The sequence below is a fragment of the Schistocerca piceifrons genome, chromosome 1 (assembly GCF_021461385.2).
Source record: "Schistocerca piceifrons isolate TAMUIC-IGC-003096 chromosome 1, iqSchPice1.1, whole genome shotgun sequence".
NCBI lineage: Eukaryota > Metazoa > Arthropoda > Insecta > Orthoptera > Acrididae > Schistocerca > Schistocerca piceifrons.
The window spans coordinates 227,940,444-227,964,387 of record NC_060138.1 but is presented as its reverse complement, the minus strand read 5'-3'; the positions used below and the strand labels follow the sequence as shown (position 1 = coordinate 227,964,387).

The window sequence follows — 23,944 nt, the reverse complement described above, 5'->3', positions numbered from 1 at the left end:
TTTAATGTATATAGAGGGGCAGTGCTGCACATCACATCTTTTGTAAATGTAACCTAGCGTAAACGTAGAAGTTACAAAACTATTTTCCTCGCTGTGACCAAGCAAAATCTGTTGTTACTTTGTGTTTCTTCCTTTTGCCCCTTCTTTTTTTGTTTACAGACTTTATTTAGTGAAGAAAACGTAGGTCATTTACTAGTATCGACGCAATTCGGACGCTTGCACCCACTCATTTCTGACGCAATACGTTAGATTTTTTTGGTTTTACTGTACTCTGCAATAAACCAGCGGGGATTGCGCGAAAGCTAAATGAAATAACAAAAATATTACCTCAAAGTAAACACATGATTGTCCAACTAAATAAAAACGTAGTTCCTGCCACACGTAAAATTGGAATCCAGAGCCTCATGCTTTACGGTGTTCCACGTAGGGACGGAGCCACAATGACGTGAATACTTCACTTGGAGCGATTTCCAGCACTGCCCCGGGACGCTGAGGGCAGGATTGACAGGCATAACCGCGGCACCTGGAGCCAGTGACGTCATTTGTTGACGTCACATTTCAACATTTATCGTCAGCTTTTCAGGTATTTTGTGACATTTGTGGCCCCACGTGTGTAATGTTAAATTACTCACCTCACAAGAGAAACTCCCCATTGCATCCCGACCCTCCCCTAAGAATTTGTGGTAAGAGGCCCCAGTGGACAGCCCGTCAAAACCTGAACACAGATGAAGCATGAAAATGGGAAGAAGGTGCACTGAACTGTGAAAAAGCAAAATAGAAATAGTGAACGGTCCAATAACAATATGTGCCTTGTAGAGCAGCCTAACAGTGCAACGGCGTCGTGGTTAAGGGGCTCCGGAACGCCCTATACTTGCAATGTTAAAATAACGCTTATAAATTACATCTTTCCTCACAAAGTATTTGAGGTAGGAAGTTGAACTTTTTACAGATTATTTATTGGAATATGGGCTACAACTTAACACAAGGATTTTACAAAATTTTAGTTCAGTTATTAAAGATGATTTTTTTTTCAATTGTAATGAGAATTCACAACATTTTTTTGCAATTTCTTATTTATATATTCAAAAATATACAGTTTTTTGGAAAAAGGCTGTGTTAAATTATGCAGAAGGTACTGTGTAACATTTACTGAAAGTTTGAAACAAATATGTTTGGAAGATCCTTAGAAAACATGTAATTAGTATGAGAAAATAAAAGTTTTGGGAATCGAGCGACAAAGATTGGATTAACTTTTTAGTGGATTCCAGGTCCATATGATGGATTATATTCATCCTCTGCAAACTCCTCCTCCAGCTTCCTCTTGTTCCTCCTCCTGTTTACTCTTGCTTGTATTTCTAGACTCTTTACAGCCCTGTCTGCAGCCCGAAGGCTTTACTTGTCTAAAGCAATCATCGCTCGTTGTTGTGTTCGTAGATTTTGCTACCATTTTCTTCAGTTGCAGTTACTGCAACACTGTTCCAAAAGGTGGTCATGTATGAACACTTATCACATTTCAGTTGTATTTCACTAGCAAGTCCTGCGTGCTTTATTATGGAGAGTTCCAGACCAACTTCGCTACAATGAACACATTTTACACAGTTTGAAAAAATTCCTTTGAGAACCGACATATCAAATATTTCATTCACATCCGATTCGCCCATAAAGTAATCATAGTTTTCACTCATTGAACCAAGCTTCTTCTGTGAAGTATTTTCTTTCCCACTTTGACTGCTATGGGCAGGTGTACTTGAGAGGTTAGGTTCACTCACTTGGTTATTGTCTTTATTGTTTACAGTAATAACACATACCTTTGGCTTTCCAACATTTCTCCTTTTCTTAAAAGCCTTCAGAGTATTTCAAATAACTTTACTTTTATTCATTATTATACTTCAACAAAACAGAGACTCAAGAAACAGAATTAATTACGAATATTTTCGAGATAACGGCTGAGTAAATAAACATGAAACAATCGACAATCACACCAGCGATATATATTGAACCATCACAGGTTAGCCACAACACATACTTTATCTCACATCACTAAAACGTACCTGATGAACACGGACGTTAATAATAACACCATTTGACAGCAGTTTAACAGCGCCACGGTGGGTCGCGCCCATGTAGAACACATTTCAAAAAAAATTTAAATATAGTTGTAGTCTTCGGAATTGAATAAATTATATATCTATTAAAAGGTAATAGTCTGCAGATTCAGAAAACGCAAAAAAGTAAAAATTGAACTTTTCATGATTTTGAGCCTTTCCGGAGCCCCTTAAGAGGTCACGAAGGGATGCAGGCGAGCCGCGTTCCTGCAAGTTTGTGCCATGGTGTAACGTCCTTTTGCAACATCGAGGTGTAAGGAAGGGACCTACAATGACAGTTGATTCTGCACAACTACTCTATTAGCAGCTGAAAGAAAGTGGCTTTCGAATCGGAACCGCGAACGTTCGATGACAAGGCGACAAGGCAACCGAATCCTCTACCGGGAAACACGTCTGGTGTGTCACACACGGCATTGGATAATATGTCATATGACAGAAATCCATTACCGATGCAGCTAATTTGTACGCTTGGTAAATGAGTGTGGATATGCCTCCTTGACCGATTTGGGTGTTTGTATGAATGTGAATTTGGCCACTCTCAGAGAAATGATGAAAACATAATAATTTCTCACTTAAGCTGCAACAAATGAACGCAACAGTTTCACAGCCATACAGATTATCTGTACTCTGTCAAAACATATGTTTTTAACGTTTATGAAGTAGTGTTCCGTTTTGGAAGTTTTGACTCTTGAATTCCTTTGTTGTACCAGTTCACGCCTGTCTATTTGTTGTTTTTATTTCTGTGAGATGTCTATATGGTACCTCTCCTGCTCTCACTATTCATCACTTTTACTTGCGACGGTAACATATTCTTACCACATCAGTCATATTCTATAACCAATGTACAGTGTGACAACTGCCAAGGCTACAGGAAGAGAAGAAACGTTTCAATGACCGGACGGATAGTTCCTAAAGTTGACAAAAAGTACAGATATAAATAGCACAAGAGAGTTTCGAACACGTCACCACGATGCCTCGCTGTTGGTACTCGCTCAGTATTGCATTTGTTAAGCTTGGACCACTCTCTGCCATTCCGCTTTTTTTCACAGTTCAGTACACATTCTTCCTGTTTTCATGCTTGATCTGTGTATATTTTTTGACGGGCTATACGTTGGGCCGTCTTACCAATAAATGTGGAGGAGGTGCCATGGGGAATTTAGCTTGACAGCGTCATCCACGCTGCTTCGGATATTTTTAAACATTAATAAGAATCACCAATATATACAACCCACACACCTGTGAATAAAATTATATATTTTTATAAAAACTAAATTTAAAATGTTAACAGAATCTTTCATCGGTTCTTGATAGAAAACCATTATAGTAAATGAAAAGCACCAGTTTGCTTTTGTTCTACAGTACCGTCCCACATAATGAAAAGCATGAGTTTGCTTTTGTTCTACAATACCGTATTGCAGAACAAAAGCAAACTGGTGCTTTTCATTTATTAAATTTAAAACATAATAAACTGAGGCTGAAATAAAGCTGCCAATATTGGCCATGCGACTCAAGCATAATTTGGAAGTAAAATGAGTTTTATTTTATTTAAAAAATTCAAAACTAATTCGAAAAACAGCGTACGTAGATAAAACATTCACAACAAAATATGCAAGAAACGAAAAATTTTACACTAGTAAAAACAACTGGAAACGGAACTTAACGTCCGAAAAGAGTTTCAGTATACTCATTTGTCTCGGATAGAGTTAGGTCTACTACGAATAAAAAATAGAGCGTGAATATTGTCTGGAAGTGACCATCTAGGGTTAAGAATAAAACCGGCAGAACTTAAATTGGATTAAGAAGCAGAACAACACACTTGTATGCACAATATTATTCTGGCAACCTTGCCCGCTCGTTTTCCAATAAGAAGCCTTTTTTTCTATTTTGCAGTTTTGATTTAAACATCTCTCCAACTCATCTACTGGGATAAGAGTGTCATCAACATTGCACACAAAGCAAATTTCTTTACTTTCTCTGGTAGTGGAGCTTTTGTGCAATTTGATGAAAGACTTTGCTCTAGGTGGCTTGTACATGCCTCTTTCACGATAATGGTTTTTAGCTGATCGGAAAAGAGCAACATCTCTTTAATACATCGTTTTACAAATCTGCGCCAATATGAGCTCTACTGTGAATATGGAAGTTTATTGAAAATAAAACCAAATCTTTTGTTGTTGAAGGTATTGGAACTACTTCATTCAATTTAAGGGCTCCACCAAGGTCGCTCACAAATTTAATCGGGCGATCTGATAAAGTATTCTCATATATTCGGCTATTCTTCAAGCGAATTATCGTCGACTGTGAGTCGTCAGTTCCCTTTGTAACTGGCCACTGGGGAGCTATAAACACAGCGATAAATGGATTATACGTCTTTCCTCGGCCATAACGTCACGCCTCTTTTCTTCAGATATCGTTTTAAAATATGAAATTGTGGCCAGAGAAAATATGCTGCGTCACGGCATCTATGGACAATTACTCTTTCCGCTAAGTGTAATTTCAGACGTTTACAGGGAAGACCTGTTTCAGAGGCTTCTCTGTCCTGCGGCGCCTGACTCAAATGCTTTAACAGCGTCATCTTCCACGGCAACATAAGGTGCAGTGCAGGTGATTTCTACAGTTCTGATTCCTTGGACGCCTCTTTGGAGGGCTGTAAAAACCGTCGTGTTTTAGACGCTATAAAATAAACGATAACTTATAAGAATTACAGTAATATGACACAATACATACCGTGAGAAGAGAAATTAGTTTTCATCAGCGTATATCAATTCCTTCAATTCGCGCTATTTCTCCCTTCTCAGAGAGCTTTTCGTACAAAGACGAATATTGGCTTTCTACCGATTGTAACATTGTAAACCGCGCATTCCAGCGAGTATCGTTTGATTATTCCAGTCATCTATTAAGAGCATTAAGAATGCCACTTTTCTTTGCGTAAGTGACGCGTTCTTTCACCGCATTCAAAAGACTATGAACTTATGGACAACTGACGCATACATACTCCGCATTAAAAACATTTCGTAGCACAGTATTTAGAGTATGGCAGGAACAGTTCAGTCGTGAAGAACTGCGCAATGCAGTGACAACGTTAGCACCTAGATCAGTCGTAAAACGCATATCTTTCTAGGTAGAGGCATGGATACCAAGATATATACAAATTGTCTCAACAGTTGTCTTCGAAAGTTATCGCCCATTTTTGAATCTAGAAACTGGGTTGTAAACAAGACACGAGATCTGGGAATCCAGTAAACATAATAGGGGGCACATACATCTACATCTACAGCCATATCCACTGAGATACTCCGCAAGCCAGTATGGTGGAGGATATCCTGTGCCACTACTTGTCATATCCTTTCCTCTTCCACTCGCAAATACATCGAGGGAAAAACGACTATCTGTGTGCTTCCGTTTGAGCCCTAATTTCTCAAATTATATCTTCGTGGTCTTTACGGGCATTGTATGTTGGCGGCGGTAGAATCGTTCGGCAGTCAGATTAAATTGCCAATTCTCTAAATTTTCTCAATAGTCTTTATCCAAAAAATCGTCGCCTTCCCTCCAGTGAGTTTCCAAAGCATCTCCTTAACACTTAGTGAGTGTGTGGGTTTTATTTTGTCAAGTTGTGCAATGGATTGATCCAACAAGTATCCTTTGGCTCCAGCAAGAAACAATATCCACCTCACACGACTACAGAAGTCAGACAGACGCTCCTAATGTACAAACAAGAAATGCTTGAAAAACATTCAGCAAATAAATATCTTCTGGAGTCGTCCGCTGTAAGGAAAAGACACAAAAATATTCAATATTCTAACGTAACTAGTGGATTACTTGGGTACTGGAGTATTTGGTAGTTAGTGTTAGAAAAACATTAAACGATTGAAAAATATTATTTTTTGCAAAAAAATTCTGAGAAATGAAGTGAAACTTTTTCTTATAAAATAATAAATTTCCGGGCTATTTTTGGAACAGTAGATTGCCTCTTATGGATAGGAATGCTATTATTTTACAAAGTATAGAAAGTTTCTTTTCTCCCTTTTCTTTAAGAATATTATTTACTCGGCAGAATGGCTGAGAGCCGCGCCTACAGAACTTGAATAACTTTTCTGGGTACAGTCAAGGCTGTCGCGTGAGAAATGTAATGGATTGTACTGTTATGGGGGACAGATGGGGCTTCCATACGCTGTAGCGCACAATACCGTGAGCTGCGACGACTGCTGCCTGCGTCGCTCGCTGCTGACAAATAACACAATTATCTCTTTCTATCTGGACTGACCTTCGCCAATAAACTCTCCCTACACCTTGATGAAGTCAAGGACTTCTATCCACCCCTTGTCTAGCTATTGGTGTGGTACACCAGTCAGATAACCAGTCCACCGCGATACCACTCAATATTCGCTCACAGGCGTTTAACTAGTACTCTGTCCATGTTCACACCGCACGATAAGTGTGGCGGCCACCACAGTGAACAATGCTTAATCGTGAGTGACTCAATATAGAGTATCACTCCGATTCGCTAACGACAGAGGTGCTCTCCCAGTGAAGTACTGAGGAGAGACTTTGTTCGTCGCTCTTTGCGTACACGTAGAAGCACACTCACTCTCGTTACGTGTTCCTGCTCCAAGAGCGCAAAAGGAACGGCGCCTTTTTCTGGTAAACTTTCAAGGGTATATCATTCACTGTCTTCCCTCACTCCTTTGGCTCTTTGCATCAGAAATATTCCGCCAATCAGTGTTGCTCATTTAAATGGGAGCATGACGTTTTGTTTTAGTCGACCAATGCCGAATGATGTAGCAGCTCAATTAGGCGTGTACTGTCCTCCTGTGAAAACCCCGTAACTACACAATCGGTCTGTCTAAAATTGCATCTTCTGGACGCTCCCACACAATGTAGCGGAATTTGCTCTTAAGTTGAACACGGGTGTCGTTATCCCTTCACTGTGGCACAAGGTGTGCACCAACCCACCCTCTGAACGGAAGGGCCTCTGAGCAGGCTGGCCGCCTCCCTAGAACCCAAAATTCCTGTGGCCATCATGTTGTGTACGCCAGCCTCGACTTTTTCAATCTCGGTGTGCACTTGCGATTTACTTATTAGATTTGCATATCGCTTTCATGAATTCATACAAAATTGGCTCTACCTTATCGAGTTTGGGTTCGAATGAAGCGTCTTGATGTGCAGAATACGATTGTGAGGACAGAATATGTAAGAAATGAAGGTCCGGGGACCACACCACCTTACAACTTGTTTGTTGTTCGAACTGACTGGTAACATATCTACCAGCCCACCTCTGATTTGTTTCGACGTCTTCCTTCAATGCGACTTGATACGGATCTCACGTCACTCAAGCAGAACTCAAGTATAGGTCGCACCAGCATCCCATATGTGGTCTTCTTATCAGGTGAACCACTCTTTCATAAAATTCTCCAAATTGACCGAAGTCGACCATTCGCCTTCCCTAACACAGTTCTCACATGCTCATTCCACCTCATATCGCTTTGCAACATTACGTCCAGATATTGAAATGACTTGAATGTGTTAAGCAGGACACTAGTAATACTGTATCCGAACATTAGAGGTTTGATCTTCCTGCTCATCTTCGTTAACTTACATTTTTCACATTTAGGGCTAGCTGCCATTCATCATACCAACTGGAAATTTTGTGTAAGTCCTCTTGTATCTTCCTACAAAAAAAATGGTTAAAATGGCTCTAAGCACGATAGGACTTAACATCTGAGGTCATCAGTCCCCTAGGCTTAGAACTACTTAAACTTAACTAACCTAAGGACATCACACACATCCATGCCCAAGGCAGGATTCGAACCTGTGACCGTAGCAGCAGCAGTGCGGTTCTGGACTGAAGCGCCTAGAACCTCTCGGCCACTGCGGCAGGCTCTATCTTCCGACAGTCACTCATCTTTGATAACTTGACGTACACCATGGCATCATCAGCAAACAACTGACATTGCTGGCCACCCTGTCAGCCAGCGGTCCTGTCATCTTTCCCTGGGGGCACCACTGAAGAAACCTTATCTCTGATGAATAATGACCGTCAAGGACAACATACTGGGTTCTATTACTTAAGGAATCTTTGAGCCACTCACATATCTGTGAACTTAGTCCATACGCCCATACCTTCGTTAACAGCCTGCAGTAGGGCACTGTGTTAAATACTTTCCGGAAGTCTAGAAATATGGGATGTGACTGTTGCCCTTCAGCCATAATTCTGAGACAATGGTTTCTTCTTGCAAAAAATGGTTCAAATGGCTCTGAGCACTATGGGACTTAACATCTTAGGTCATCAGTCCCCTAGAACTTAGAACTACTTAAACCTAACTAACCTAAGGACATCACACACATCCATGCCCGAGGCAGGATTCGAACCTGCGACCGTAGCAGTCCCGCTGTTCCTAGAACCGCAAGACCACCGCGGCCGGCTTTCTTCTTGCACTGCATGTCCACATGTCAGTAGTTGCTGAGCATTCACGTATTGTCATACGAGCAATTACCTCAGGCATAATTATATCTCTTACAATGTTAGCACTTTCTGTCACGTGCCGCGACACAACTGTCGGATGGGGTATAATACAGTTTGTGGATGCTTTTCTGTTAGTCGCGCCAGTGTCGATTAATGTCTGAACAAGATCCAAAAAACCTAACCTCCTATAGTTCCGTACGATCTTAGGTCTCAAGCACACGTAGCAACACATTTATAGACAGTTATCTCCGGGCAGGTTGGGGAAGGTGTTTCTCGTTCACGGTTGCACCACTACACTTAGCATTGTTTCACTCGCCGCTGGTAGAAATTTGGTCGCAACAGTGATCCGTGCTACAACCAGCCCGTAGGGTAAAGCCGCGTACACACTGAGACTGAAACATGTTTACAAAACATGTTTCCAGCTATTTGATGTGGACACCATTTGGAATCATATTTCGAAACACAGAAACATCTGTCCATAGCAGTGTCGGTACAGATCAAAGGAAACAATGTTTCAGGCTAGCTACCATTTGTCACCGCTGCATGGCGCTGTCGTCTAATGTTAAGTGGTGTTGTGTTTACTATCGTGTCGTTTTCGCTTCATTTTCTAAAACAATGGAGTGGTCAAGGCAGCAAATGGTTGATTTAATTGCCATGTACCCGGGGAGGATTGCTTATGGACCGTCCGGAGCAAGGGATATAAAAGCAGTGTTAAAAAATATGATGCACTTACAAAAATTGCAGCAGCTTTTGGCACGGACAAGGAAAGTGTAGAGAAAAAAAGTACGATCGCTCGTGGTTGCTCACAGGCGTCAGAAAAGAAAATTAATTTCCAGCAGACCATCTGGTAGTGGTGCAGAAACTGCATATGACTCCAACTGGTTCGGCTGTCAACTGCTGCAGTTCTTGGACGATGTTCATGAGCCGAAGGAGACAACAGATACTGTGGAAAATAAGGTACACATATTACACTTGTCTGTTTTATAGTACACAGTCACATTCACCCATAGCTATTTTACCACGGTACACTTCCCTGTCAGCTTAAAAAATAGTTAGCAAACTTGTCTCGAATTTTTTTATTCGTGGAAGCAGCTTTCCTTGGTTTATTTTGTGCTGCAATGAAAACTGATGCAGTGTCATCTCGTCTCCATGTGCCTGGAATCATCTCACCTGTTTGTAAATCGTGGGAATCGAAGCTTCGATGCGGGGTATACTGGTTCCTTGCCTCAGCATTTCGCCTTTAAAAGTTGTGGAGACATGTAACTGTAAGTGTGACAGCTTTTGCCTTCCCAGGTTGTAGCAACATAGGTTTCCTAAACACACGAAAAACTGAAGCCATAATGCCGAAAGTGTTCTCAACAACCCTTCTGGCCCTAGAAAGTCTGTAGTTAAAAACTCTCTCTTTTGAACCTGTAACATGTTACCCGGGTAGAGTTCCATAATGTTTTCCTGTAAAGGAAAAGCATCGTCTGATAAAAAAACATATGGTTGGGCCTTTGTGCCACCTGGTAATCATTCAGCTTGTGGGAAGTTTAGTTTCTTTTTGTTAATTGACTCACTTATGCTCGCGTTTTTGAACACACCACCATCTGATATTCTGCCTCGGCAACCGATATCTGCGTACAAAAAGCTATAGCTGGCATCGACGACAGCATGCAGCACAACGCTGAATGAACCTTTATAATTATAACATTCACTTCCACTGCCAACAGGGCACTGTAGCACGATATGTTTCCCGTCAATTGCAACGTCACAGGATGGGGGGGGGGGGGGGGGGGAAGGAACAAACATTTCAGTCGCTGGTTGTTCTTGTTGTGGTCTTCAGTCCTGAGACCGGTTTGATGCAGCTCTCCATGCTACTCTTTCCTGTGCAAGCTTCTTCATCTCCCAGTGCCTACTGCAACCTACATCCTTCTGAATCTGCTTAGTGTATTCATCTCTTGGTCTCCCTCTACGATTTTTACCCTCCACGCTGCCCTCCAATGCTAAATTTGTGATCCCTTGATGCCTCAGGACATGTCCTACCAACCGATCCCTTCTTCTAGTCAAGTTGTGCCACAAATTTCTCTTCTCCCCAATCCTATTCAGTACCTCCTCATTAGTTACGTGATCCACCCACCTAATCTTCAACATTCTTCTGTAGCACCACATTTCGAAAGCTTCTATTCTGTTCTTGTCCAAACTATTTATTGTCCATGTTTCACTTCCATACATGGCTACACTCCATACAAATACTTTCAGAAACGACTTCCTGACACTTAAATCTATACACGATGTTAACAGATTTCTCTTCTTCAGAAACGCTTTCCTTGCCATTGCCAGTCTACATTTTACATCCTCTCTACTTCGACCATCATCAGTTATTTTGCTCCCCAAATAGCAAAATTCCGTTACTACTTTAAGTGTCTCATTTCCTAATCTAATTCCCTCAGCATCACTCGAATTAATTCGACTACATTCCATTATCCTCGTTTTGCTTTTGTTGATGTTCATCTTATATCCTCCTTTCAAGACTGTCCATTCCGGTATCTGGAAGAAAGAAATTTGATTTCAGGTTCTCGTACATTCGCCAGAGGGCATAAACGAAGATGAAGAGGTTGTGGCTGGACCTTCCAGTGCTCCAGCACGAAAATTCAGAAGGGTGGGCGAGAAAAAAGATATGCAGCAACCCTACAAGATTGCGTCTCAATTATAAACTAAGGTGCTGCAAAAACAAGAAGATAAGAAGAACGCTGAACGTAGTATATATGGGCAGTATGCGGCATCAGTATTACGGAAATTACAAGTTACCAAGAGCAAAATCAATGCCTTTGCTTAGTAAAGTGTTAACGAAACAGAATGTAGCAGTCAGCAGTCGATAGTGGGTACGAATGTGGCAGGGCCATCATCATCAGGTAGTAACTCCCCTGTCACATTTACGAGTTTTGTAGATACTTGCACTGAAGAAGTTGTGTTTGTGAGATTTGTAATGTAATTGGCAAATAATAATATTTCGAAAAGATGCTTATTTAACGATGTTTTTCATTTACTTACCTTTACATAATCCTTCAGTACTTCCACCAGGCCGGTCGAAGTGGCCGAGCGGTTCTAGGTGCTACAGTTTGGAATTGCGCGACCGGTACGGTCGCAGGTTCGAATCCTGCCTCGGGCATGGATGTGTGTGATGTCCTTAGGTTAGTTAGGTTAAAGTAGTTCTAAGTTCTAGGGGACTGATGGCCTCAGAAGTTAAGTCCCATAGTGCTCAGAGTCATTTGAACCATTTTTGAACTTCCACCAGAGCTCCACATACTTCAGGTACTATTTGAGGTATTACTTGCTTCTAAATGTGAAATAAATACGCAAGGCTCTGAAATGAATCTCCTGTTGCCAGAAAACGTGAGTAACTGCAAGCCTTTGGTTGACTGAAATCGCTTTCCTGAAATTCGTGTCTTTTTTTTAAAAAAAAAAAAACAAATGGTGCTATCAAATTTGCCAGATATTCAAAATCGGTAGATGACACCCTATTGAAGTTACGGAAGCCAGAGGCGTCTTCCATACTCAGTTCACGTAGCAAGTTATTCACGCCACTTCTTCTATGGAATGTTTCTCTCCACCAACGACGAGGACTACTTTCAATTTGCTTGTGTAAACCTCGTAGTATTAATAATGCAGCACCACATATCATTATTGTTTCCTCGACACCAGACATAACTCAGCAGCAAGCGATATGAACACAATAATACAGGGAGCACTGCAGACGGAGTAACACACAACGAGAAATGTTTGCCGTCAGTGTAGATGGAAACAGAGACCAGAAACAAAGACGGAAACATTGGCGAAACATTGCAGAAAACAATGTTTCCAACAGAAACATGTTTCCAGCGGCAGTGTGTACGCGGCTTGAAGCAGCATACTAGTGCCTGCGCACGGCACCAGCTGGCCCGTGCAGTGACGTCACGGCTCGCTTAGTGCGGAGCTGTACCTCTAGCGCAGCGGTGCTTTCGTGCAGCACTATTTAGCCACTGCGGTTACGTCACGACCTCACTTGGCCCGAGAGACGTGCAGTCCAGTCCAGTGCAGCCCGCGGGCAGTGCCTTTGTGCACGACTCTGTTACAGAGGCTGTGGATGGCACATGTTTTTGCTGTATCATCAAAAAATGGTTCAAATGGCTCGAAGCACTATGGGACTTATCATCTGAGGTCATCAGTCCCCTAGACTTAGAACTACTTAAACTTAACTAACCTAAGGTCATCACACACACCAATGCCCGAGACAGGATTCGAACCTGCGATCGTAGCAGCAGCGCGGTTCCGGACTGAAGCACGTAGAACCGCTCGACCATAGCGGCCGGCCTGTATCATCAATGACTGAAGCATTTGTGTTGGTGACGTGGACCAAATATGTTTCACCAAGAAAAACCGTGAGGTTAATCGATGTCAATGTGCCTATTAAATATTGTTCACCTCCAATCAAGCGATGTAGTTTCCATACACTGAAGAGCCAAAGAAATTGTCACACCTGTCTAATGTCGTGCCGCAACACGACGTGGCATGCACGCAACTAAAGTCTGAAGTAGTGCAGGAGGGAACTGACACCATCAATCCTGCAAGACTGCCCACAAATCCGTAAGAGTAAGAGGGGATGGAGATGTCTTCTGAACAGCACGTTGCAAGGCCAGAGGAAGTGTTTAATCTCAGAAGTGTGTTCCTGAAGCCACTATCTAGCAATTCTGGGCGTGTCGGGTGTCGCATTGTCCTGCTGCAATTGTCGACCGTCGCAATGCACAATGAACGTGAACGGATGCAGGTAATCAGACAGGATGTTTACGTACGAGCTAACTTCAGAGTCGTATTTACATTTATCAGGGCTCACATATCACTCCAACTGCACACACCTCACACCTTTACAGAGCCTCCACCAGCTTGAACAGTCTCCTGCTGATACGCAGGGTCTATGGATTCATGAGCTTTCTCCATATCCGCACACGTCCATTCATTCAATACAATTTCAAACAAGACTCGTCCGACCAGGCAACATGTTTTCAGTCATCAACAATCCAGTGTAGGTGTTGACGGGCCCCGGCGAGGCGTAAAGCTATTTGTCGTGCAGTCATCAAGGGTACACGAGTGGACTTGCGGCTCCTTAAGCCAACATCGATAATGTTTCGTTGAATGGTTCTCATGCTGACACTTGTTGATAGCCCAGAATTGAAATCTTCAGCAGTTTGCGGAAGGGTTGCCCTTCTGTCGCGTTTAACGATTTTCTTCAGTCGTCATTGGTCTCGTTCTTGCTGGGCCTTTTTCCGGCCGCAGCGCTGTCGGAGATTTGATGTTTTACCAGATTTCTGATATTCACCGTACGCTCGTGAAATGGTCTTACGGGAAAATCCCCGCTTCATCGCTACATCAGATATGCTGTCTCCTATCGCTCGCGTGCCGAGTATAACACCACGATCAAATTCACATAAATCTCTGCCACTGTAACAGCAGTAACCGACCTAATAACTACGCCAGACACTTGTTCTCTATTTTAGACGTAATATGTAATTAAAAAACACACGTGTATTTGCATGAAGTTTTAGTGAATTCATGTTATTTTAGAGCTTCTTATTTTAATTAATTATAATTATTAGAACAAAGATATTTAGAACTTTCGACAAGTAAATGAAGAAACGCATGGAATTTCCCAGAAGATGTATGCCTGTTGTGTTTTGCGAAATCCCGTATACACACAGTCTGCTAAGGTACCCGGAACTACAACTTGGCCGGCCGGAGTGGCCGAGAGGTTCTATGCGCTACAGTCTGGAACCGCGCGAACGCTACAGTCACAGGTTCGAATCCTGCCTCGCGCATGGATGTGTGTGATATCCTTAGGTTAGTTAGGTTTAAGTAGTTCTAAGTTCTAGGGGACTGATAACCTCAGAAGTTAAGTCCCATAGTGCTCAGAGCCATTTGAACCAATTTAAACTACCTTGCATCTCGAAGCTTCGAGCTGCAGACACAGAGGCAGGCCCTATTTGGCAGTTAACGTGCGTAGTGGTGAAACGTTGCTAATGTAGCAAGAGCGAATATCAGAGAACTTACAGCTGTAGTGCAAAAATTAAGGTTTGATCGGGTGCCGAACCGTCGCCACATACACGTTCGTCTTTCTAAGCTTGAGCGCTAACCACTTACCACCATGAACTGCAACGTCCACCACCTATACAAAGATACATTGGTTATAAAACAAGCTCGTAAACCTTCACTTGCGATTTTCTCGGAATTTCCAGACTGGTGCACCTTACAGCTTGCACTTTGTTGTTTTAATGGCACACTAAATGAGTATAAAGTTTGAAGTAAATCTGTGATCCCAACAACGTGGCCTCTCCTTGTTAGATATTAGTTTATGGCAAGATGTACTGCAGTATATTTATATGTCATAGCGTAACGCATTCAGAACAATTCACTTCGTAAACACATTACTCCACTGCCCAAACCTAGTAAATCTAAGATTGTAGTTTTATGAAAAGTTAGTCGGTGACGAGTAGTATATTTGTGCTTTAAATGCGCAGTTCCTTCTTTGCACTGACAACAGTCCACTACGTAATACTGTAGCTTTACTGTTCCAATTTTGTGACATTCACATTATTATTATTATTGTTGTTGCGTTCTTCAGTCCAAAGACTGTTTTGAAGTAGCCCTCCATGAGACTGTATCCTGTTCAAACCTCTTCATCTCCGAATAATTAGTGCAAACTACATCCCTCTGAATCTGTTTACTGCACTCATCTCTTGGTCTCCCTCTACGATTTTTACTCCCCACACTTACCTCCGGTACTAAACTGGTGATCCCTTGAAGCCTCAGAATACGTGCTTGCAACCGATCCCTTCTTTTAGTCAAGTTGTACCACAAATTTCTCTTCTCCCCAATTCTCATTAGTTACGTGATCTACACATCTAATCTTCCGCATTTTTCTGTAGAACCACATTTCAAAAGCCTCTACTCTCTTCTTGTCTAAACTGTGCATCGTCCATGTTTCACTTCCATACACGGTACAGTCCACACAAATACTTTCAGAAAGGACTTTCTGACACATCTATACTCGATGTTAGCAAATTTCTCTTCTTCAGAAACGTTTTTCTTGCCATTACCAGCCCACACTTTATATCCTCCCTACTTCGACCATCATCAGTTATTTCGCTACTCAAATAGCAATACTCATTTGCTATTTTAAGCGTCTCATTTCCTAATCCAATTCCCTTAGCATCACCAGATTTAATCGGACCACATTCCATCATCCTAATTTTGTTTTTGTTAATTTTCATCTTATGTCTTCCTTTAAGATACTGCCCATTCCATTGAACTGCTCTTCCAAGTCCTTTGCTGTCTTTGACAGAATTACAATGTTATTGGGAAACCTCAATGTTTCTTATTTCTTATCCCTGAATTTTAGTTCCTAAGACAATACAGGTTGAATAACATTAAGGATATGCTACAACCCAGCCTCACTCCCTTCTCAACCAGTGCTTCCGTTTCATACCCTTCCAGTTAACGGTGTCAAAAGCTTCCTATAAATCTAAAAATGCTAGAAACGTAGGTTTGCATTTCTTTAACCTATCTTCTATGAGCAGTCGTAGGGTCGTTATTGCCTCGTGTGTTCCTCGGTTTCTCCGGAATACAAACTGATCTTCCCCGAAGTTGGCTTCTACCAGCTTTCCTATTCTTCTGTAAAGGATTTGTGTTATTAATTTGCAGCCGTGACTTCTTAAAGTGATAGTTCGGTAATTTTCACACATGTCAGCAACTGCTTTCTTTGGAGTTCGTATTAGTATATTCTTCTTAAAGTCTGAGGGTACTCCGCCTGTCTCATACATCCTGTTCACCATATGGAAGAGTTTTGACATGGCTGGCTCTCCCAAGGCTATCAGTAGCTCTAACGGAATGTTGTCTACTCCGGGAGCCTTGTTTCGACTGAAAGGGAGTTAGAACAGAAAAAAATTTTTTCGCATTTTCTGATTTTGATCTCATTATAACATTTGTAATTTTGCGAATGATATATATATATCACTTATAAACTCACATGGGAAGTATTTTATTTTATTTTTTTGAATATACTGTACACCGGTTGAAAATGTTAAAATTTTTACATGCATTACTTCAAGATCTAATAAAATCGGTAATTTTTTATGTAGAGGGTTGTGGATTGCTGTTTTATAAAGGTTAACAGTGTTAGTCAAGTCAAGAAGAGAATGGGCACCAGGTTGAGGAAGCTGGAACAAAATTTTTGAGAGACAAGAAACTTTCTGATGCAAAAACCATTAGAGACAGGCTGCCAGACAAAATGATTGATGAACTACATCAATATTATGGGATGGCCATTAAAAATAACACTGAGGATTTGTTGAAAATCAAGGAGGCAGTATGGGCTACCTTCTTCCACAGATTGTCAACTGATGAAAAACGAGTACACCATATTTGCCCTCCTGGACCTGATTCATGGTGCAATTACCGCAATGCCCAGTACTCAAACAGTTCATACAGCCAACTTGGACGGATGAACAAGGTTCACATTGATAAAGTAGAGCATGCAGCACTGTTGGCCACTGAAGAGTCCAGAAAGAAGGGAAGAAGGAAAATCATAAAAAAAAGATCAAGAGGATGGTATACAGTATGGTTCAGGGTGCTTCTGAGTGTCTAAAAACAAAAAGTTAAACATATGTTAAGTGAGTTACAGTATTTTGAAACTTTAGAAGCCGTTCCAGAAAATTTACATTTTCTGTTGCATTTTTCTCTAAATCTCAGAAACCACTTCGAGTAGAGTATTCAAATTTTCAGGGAGTAATAACATACATATACTGAGTCTACAGAGCTTAAAGAACTACATAATGTCACGTATAATTAAATTTTTTTCGGATAACGTACAAAAAAGTACACAACATTTTAACAGTGTAATTAAATAATTGTATTTCCGAAAGCAGTGGCTGAAATGCAATTATTGTAGTTCAGTAGACTCAGAACATACAGCGTACTGTCCTGTAAAAATTTCATGTCAATGGCTACAGTGGTTCCTGAAATACAGGGAAGCCAAATCAATAAATTTAACATGGTCGCGATGGGGCGTCCCAACTCACCTTAGTCTTTCAGTGCTTTGTCATATTCTTCACGCAGTATGTTATCTCCATTCTCATCTTCCTCTACATCCTCTTCCATTTCGATAATATTGCCCTGAAGTGCACCTGCCTTGTACAGACCCTCTATTTACTCCTTCCGCCTTTCTGCTTTCTCCTTCTTAGCTTACGACTGGTTTTCCATCTTAACTCTTGATATTCGTACAGGTGTTTGTCTTTTCTCCTATGATCTCTTGTTTTCTTGTAGGCGTATCTATCTTACCCTTAGTGATATATGCTTCCACATCCTTACATTTGTCCTCTAGCCATTCCTGCTTAGCCATTTTTCACTCCCTGTCACTCTAATCTTTTAGACATTTGTATTCCATTCCGCCTGCTTCATTTATTCCACTTTTAGATTTTTTCCTTTGATCGATTAAATTCAGTATCTCTTGCGTTACTCAAGGATTTTACTAGCCTTCGTCTTTTCACCTACTTGATCCTCTGCTGCTTTCGCTATTTCATATCACAAAGCTAACCACACTCCTTCTACTGTATTCCTATCCCCCGTTCTTGTTGATAGTTCCCTAATACATCATCTGAAACATTCTATATTCTCTGCTTCTTTCGGTTTATCCAGATCCCATCTCTATAAATTCCTGCCTTTTTGCAGTTTCTTCGGTTTTAGTCTGCATTTCATAACCAATAAACTGTGGTCAGAGTCTACATCTGCCCCTGGAAATCTTTTACAATTTCGAATTTGGTTCCTAAATCTCTGTCTAACCATTATATATTTATCCTGAAACCATCCGGTGTCTCTTCCACGTGTACAACCGTAACTAATGATGCTTAAACCAATTGTTACCAATGATTAAATTACACTCTGTGCAAAATTCTACCTGGCGACTTCCTCTTTCATTCACCTACTATTTTTTCTTGTCCTCCTTTTGCTACTATCGAATTCCAGCCCTGCATGACTATTAAATTTTTGGCTCCCTTAACTATCGGAATAATTTTTTTTCATCTTATTATACGTTTCCACAATCTTCTCCTCATCTGCGGAGCTAGTTGGCATTTAAACGTGTACTACTGTGGTGGGTGTGGGCTTCGTGTCTGTCTTGGTTACAATAATACGTTCACTATGAAGTCCTCTTCCTCCTGCCACCAAACGTCACTAATTCCCACCATATCTAACTTTAACCTATCCATTTCCCTTTTTAAATTTTCTAACCTAACTACCAGATTAAGGGATCTGACATTCCACGCTCCGATCCATAGAATGACGGTTTTGTTTCTTCTGATAACTACATCCTCCTGAGTAGTCCCCCACCCGGAGATCCGAATGGATTTTCCTCCGGAATATTTTACCCAAGAGGGCGCCATCATCATTTAACCATACAGTAGCGCTGCATGTCCTCGGGAAAAATTACGGCTGTAGTTTCCCCTCGCTTTCAGCCGTTCGTAATACCATCATAGCAAGGCCGTTTTGGTTGATATTACAAGGCCAGATCAGTCAATCATCCAGACTGTTGCCCCTGCAACTACTGAAAAGGCTGCTGCCCCTCTTCAGGAACCACATTTTTGTCTGGTCTCTCAACAGATACCCCTCGATTGTGGTTACCTACAGTACGCCTATCTGCATCGCTGAGGCACGCAAGCCTCCCCACCAACGGCAAGGTCCGTGGTTCATGGCGGGTTATAATTATTATCTGATACAACATTTTACAATGAAAATTATTATTATTATCTGATACAATATTTTACAACGAGAAACACTTTGATCTGTACGTCCATTAAGTTCACAGTCCATGCCACACTCCGAGAACAGATGACTCAACAAACACAGTACTCCATTGCCCATTTATCATAATTTTCAAGTCTACACTGTGAAATTATTTTCCACGACAGGAAACACTTTAATACGCTGGTATTGTAAGCTCACTGTCTGCGATATGCAAAGAAAACAGTCCACATTATACACGAAAAACTCTGTCTAAAGGTAAGTTTACACTTGTGCAACTTCCCGTGCGCACTAGGCGAGCACACCCGGTCAAGTAGTGGCAAGATGGTGTATGCTCCGGTGCCGAGTCACTCATGCCTCTGATGTGTGTTCAAAGACCGCTGTACGCAGGCGCCAGAATCTTCCTATCCCACACGGAGACACGCGTGCAACAGTAGGGCGCCTGACCCTTAGTTCTTTCGTTTGGTCCTTTGTGTTACGACATCTGAGTGTTGGCGTTAGCACTTTTACCTTGTGGGCTAATGAGACGCACATGGAATTTGAATAAGACTGTCATGCATTTCCTTTTTTATCGTTGATTAACTCGTATATTATAAAAACAAAAACTGTCTGCACTTCCTCAAAAATAAGAAGAGTCTGGAAACAATTGACGCATGGTGCAGGGAATGGCAATTGAATCTCAATGTAGACAAGTGTAATGTGCTGCGAATACACAGAAAGATAGATCCTTTATCATTTAGCTACAAAATAGCAGGTCAGCAACTGGAAGCAGTTAATACCATAAATTATCTGGGAGTACGCATTAGGAGTGATTTAAAATGGAATGATCATATAATGTTGATCGTCGGTAAAGCAGATTCCAGACTGAGATTCATTGGAAGAATCCTAAGGAAATGCAATCCGAAAACAAAGGAAGTAGGTTACAGTACGCTTGTTCGCCCACTGCTTGAATACTGCTCAGCAGTGTGGGATCTGTACCAGATAGGGTTGATAGAAGATATAGAGAAGATCCAACGGAGAGCAGCGCGCTTCGTTACAGGATCATTTAGTAATCGCGAAAGCGTTACGGAGATGATAGATAAACTCCAGTGGAAGACTCTGCAGGAGAGACGCTCAGTAGCTCGGTACGGGCTTTTGTCAAAGTTTCGAGAACATACCTTCACCGAAGAGTCAAGCAGTATATTGCTCCCTCCTACGTATATCTCGCGAAGAGACCATGAGGATAAAATCAGAGAGATTAGAGCCCACACAGAGGCACACCGACAATCCTTCTTTCCACGAACAATACGAGACTGGAATAGAAGGGAGAACCGATAGAGGTACTCAAGGTACCCTCCGCCACACACCGTCAGGTGGCTTGCGGAGTATGGATGTAGATGTAGATGTAGAAAGCCCATTAAAATAAGATGCCTTCGTTCGTACTTCCATGGTTACAATGGAAGACTTACAGCACTGTTTATATCAATGGAAAACTGGCATGGAGCGTTGTAGGGACAGAGGAGAGAGGTATATTGAGGACGACAGTAATTTAATACATACTCTTTTGGTCTTGAGATAAAATTTTTTTACAGCCACACTTCATTCATGTTGAAGAAGAGTGATTAGGGGGCTCTTGATCTGCTGCTTCCTTTATTAGCGGCTTTAATTTATAAATAGTCTGCGTCGAATAGAACTAACAATACAACACTGAAATCTCATGAAGAATACCCATCCACAAAGTGCTTTTGATTTGCAAGTGGGATCGAAAACTATCTTGTATTTTTTCATTAGCCGCCAGCTTGTCCTCATACTCTGCGGACCCAAATGCTGTAAAAACAGTTCCCATCTACGCTTTACAGATTTTAGCTTTTAATGGATGTGACTTATCCACCAAATCGAATTCACAGAGGTAACAACAAAATTTACAGACCTTTCCCTTTTTTCCTAGGGTCCAGCAGTGCAAAATATGTATTGTAGTGGCATTATTACGAAAATAATATACCAGTTACACTGCTCTGCTCTTCATATGAGTTCCCGTTTATTATCGATGCTGCCATAAGGTGTCATTGTTGTAATTTATATTTAGACATTACTTGGTCGTTCGCTGTAGACATATTTTTATATCTGATTTTCGGATATATATGAGTCAGTTTTTGTGCATTTCACAACAACTTTCTAGCGATTTCTCTACATGCAACATCATCATCGGCGAAAAGGGCCATAGCATTTCCGACGTGAAATTCATAAACAAAAGACTGGAAATCCTCAATATTACGCAAAAGGGAGAAATTATGAACAACCTTGAGGAAAAAGAGATATATCCACATGCACACAATAACCTTCAAAATTTACTGAATGAACAAATCGACATAAAGCACAAAAATTATATTGAAAGCTTTATTGATATTATAAAGCAGCAAAATGGGTACAATAAACAAACCACAGATACTAAGTTACACAAACCCGTAGTAACAGCACAAACCCGTACGAAAAGATATAATGGAAAGAAACCATCACAAATCATAAACCATAACGAAGTTATTACGTAAAAGTAAAAACTAAAAATAAATCATGACATTCTCAACACAAACTAGACGAAAGTTGATGTAAAAAACATAATCAGAACTAAACCTAAGAAAAGAATCAAAACATAAACAAATACCCATACATCATCACCTACTTGCAGTGGTAACCATGTAAACACGTAATATCGCTGAGCCACTGTTATCCAAGCTGTCAAGAGGGAAAATAACACACAAAAATTGACTATAGTCGATTCGGCGTAAGTGATCCATGACAGCTGACAGAAATGTTTCTAAGGATAACGGGTTTATGAGGAAACAATAGTGGTCTATAGAGCTGTGACAACACTGATGCGTTGCCGTAGAGACGTTTACAAACTCGCGTTACGTGCTTGGTTGAGGTTATAAAACTCATTTAAAGATCAGTGTAATTGGTGTATAAGTACTGAAAATTCAAGATGTTTCAGACACTTTGTGATACGTCAGTATACGAGCTCTCCCAAGTGAAGCATACATGTGCACTCATAATATAAACAGAAGGACTTTACGAGTCTGTTGATTAGAAGGTTGTCACTTTTTCGTAATATAAATGTTGCGTATGTTTAGAAGTAATTATTATGACAACACTGTTCGTGAGATAAAAACTATACACGTACTGACATATTCTTGGCCTGTTCATTGTAAATGTTAAGACTCTAGCAAGTGTTTTATTTCGCGCAGTAAGACTTATAAGTCCTCAGACTGCCTTTAGAGTTAAGAGGATACATTTATGCTGCAACTTCGCTGGTGCACATCGCTAGTACACCTGGCTTGCTCTGATAAACCCACTGCCCGGTGGACAGCGACGCAGCCGCATTGGAACTGCAGATGCAGCTTGTACCTAGAGTAGCGTACGTGTTTCTCTCTATATGTGAATGGAATCGCTAATGTGTACGTGTTGAGAAAAAGGCATGTACCTACAAGCGTGACTCTACTTGCGTATGGGGAAAGCTCAGGCTGAAGCTACAAACAAACCATTCCGACATCACGCACGACAATAATTAACGTCTGCACTTCTCCACGGACTCCTTCGTTACCATGTCACATTGCAACCTCTCGATACATTTCAAGATTCTCGCTGAATACTGCGCACGTTATAATAGTTTAGGCTTTTGTGCGAAATTACAGTTTTATGTACGTAGAAATATTTTAAGTACATAACAGTAGAAAATGAAAAAATTATAATTACGTAGATGGCAGTTGTAGTATGTATACAGAAAGTAATACAAAATTTTTACTATTGCAGTTCTCTTTGATGTAACAAGAAACGAAACAAGTAAGAGAAAAAAATGCATCTGACTGTAGTAGTAACTTCACAATCTCACTGCTGGAAGATAAAATGTGTTATAAAACACTCCGTCTTCAGGTCACAAGTGGCCCATCGGGACCATCCGACCACAGTGTCATCCTCAAATAAGGATGTGGATAGGAGGAGCGTGTGGTCAGCACACCGCTCTCCCGGTCATTTTGACGGGAGCGGCTACTATTTGGTCGAGTAGCTCCTCAGTTGGCATCACGATGCTGAGTGCACCCCGATAAATGGCAACAGCGCATGGCGGCCCAGATGGTCACCCATCCAAGTGCCGGCCAAGCCCGACAGCGCTTAACTTCGGTGATCTGACGGGAACCGATGTATCCACTGCGGCAAGGCCTTTGCAAAATGTATTATATGCAGCGACTAAATTTTTCTTACCAGGAACAACAGAACTTTAAAATGTGTGCATAAAAATACTAGAGCAAGAGCGCTACAGCTCATGTTTTGATTACTAGTTTCCGCTCACTGACGAGCCTTCTTCATATCAGTAAAAATTATTACGTAATTTTATGTGTGCCACCAGGCATCACACATCTTCATAACCTGGTCAGCTAAATCGTTCTTGTTGTCATGCACACACTGAAGGAGGTCGTCATGGTTACATGATGTACGACGATGTGTAATACCTGGTAGCTTATACACACGGAATTAAATAATAATGTGAAGGGATTTTTCTGTCCTAAAAATCCTCATGCGCATGCCACACGTACTCTGCTAT

General features: G+C 41.2%; 1 protein-coding gene and 1 pseudogene across 1 annotated transcript in view; one reads left to right on the top strand and one right to left on the bottom strand.

The window, feature by feature from the left end:
* Positions 1-23,944, top strand: part of LOC124802966 (tachykinin-like peptides receptor 86C) — a 177,979-nt gene that overhangs the window by 68,448 nt on the left and 85,587 nt on the right. The gene's annotated exons all lie outside the window — the stretch shown is intronic.
* Positions 23,452-23,569, bottom strand: LOC124723618 (annotated as a pseudogene).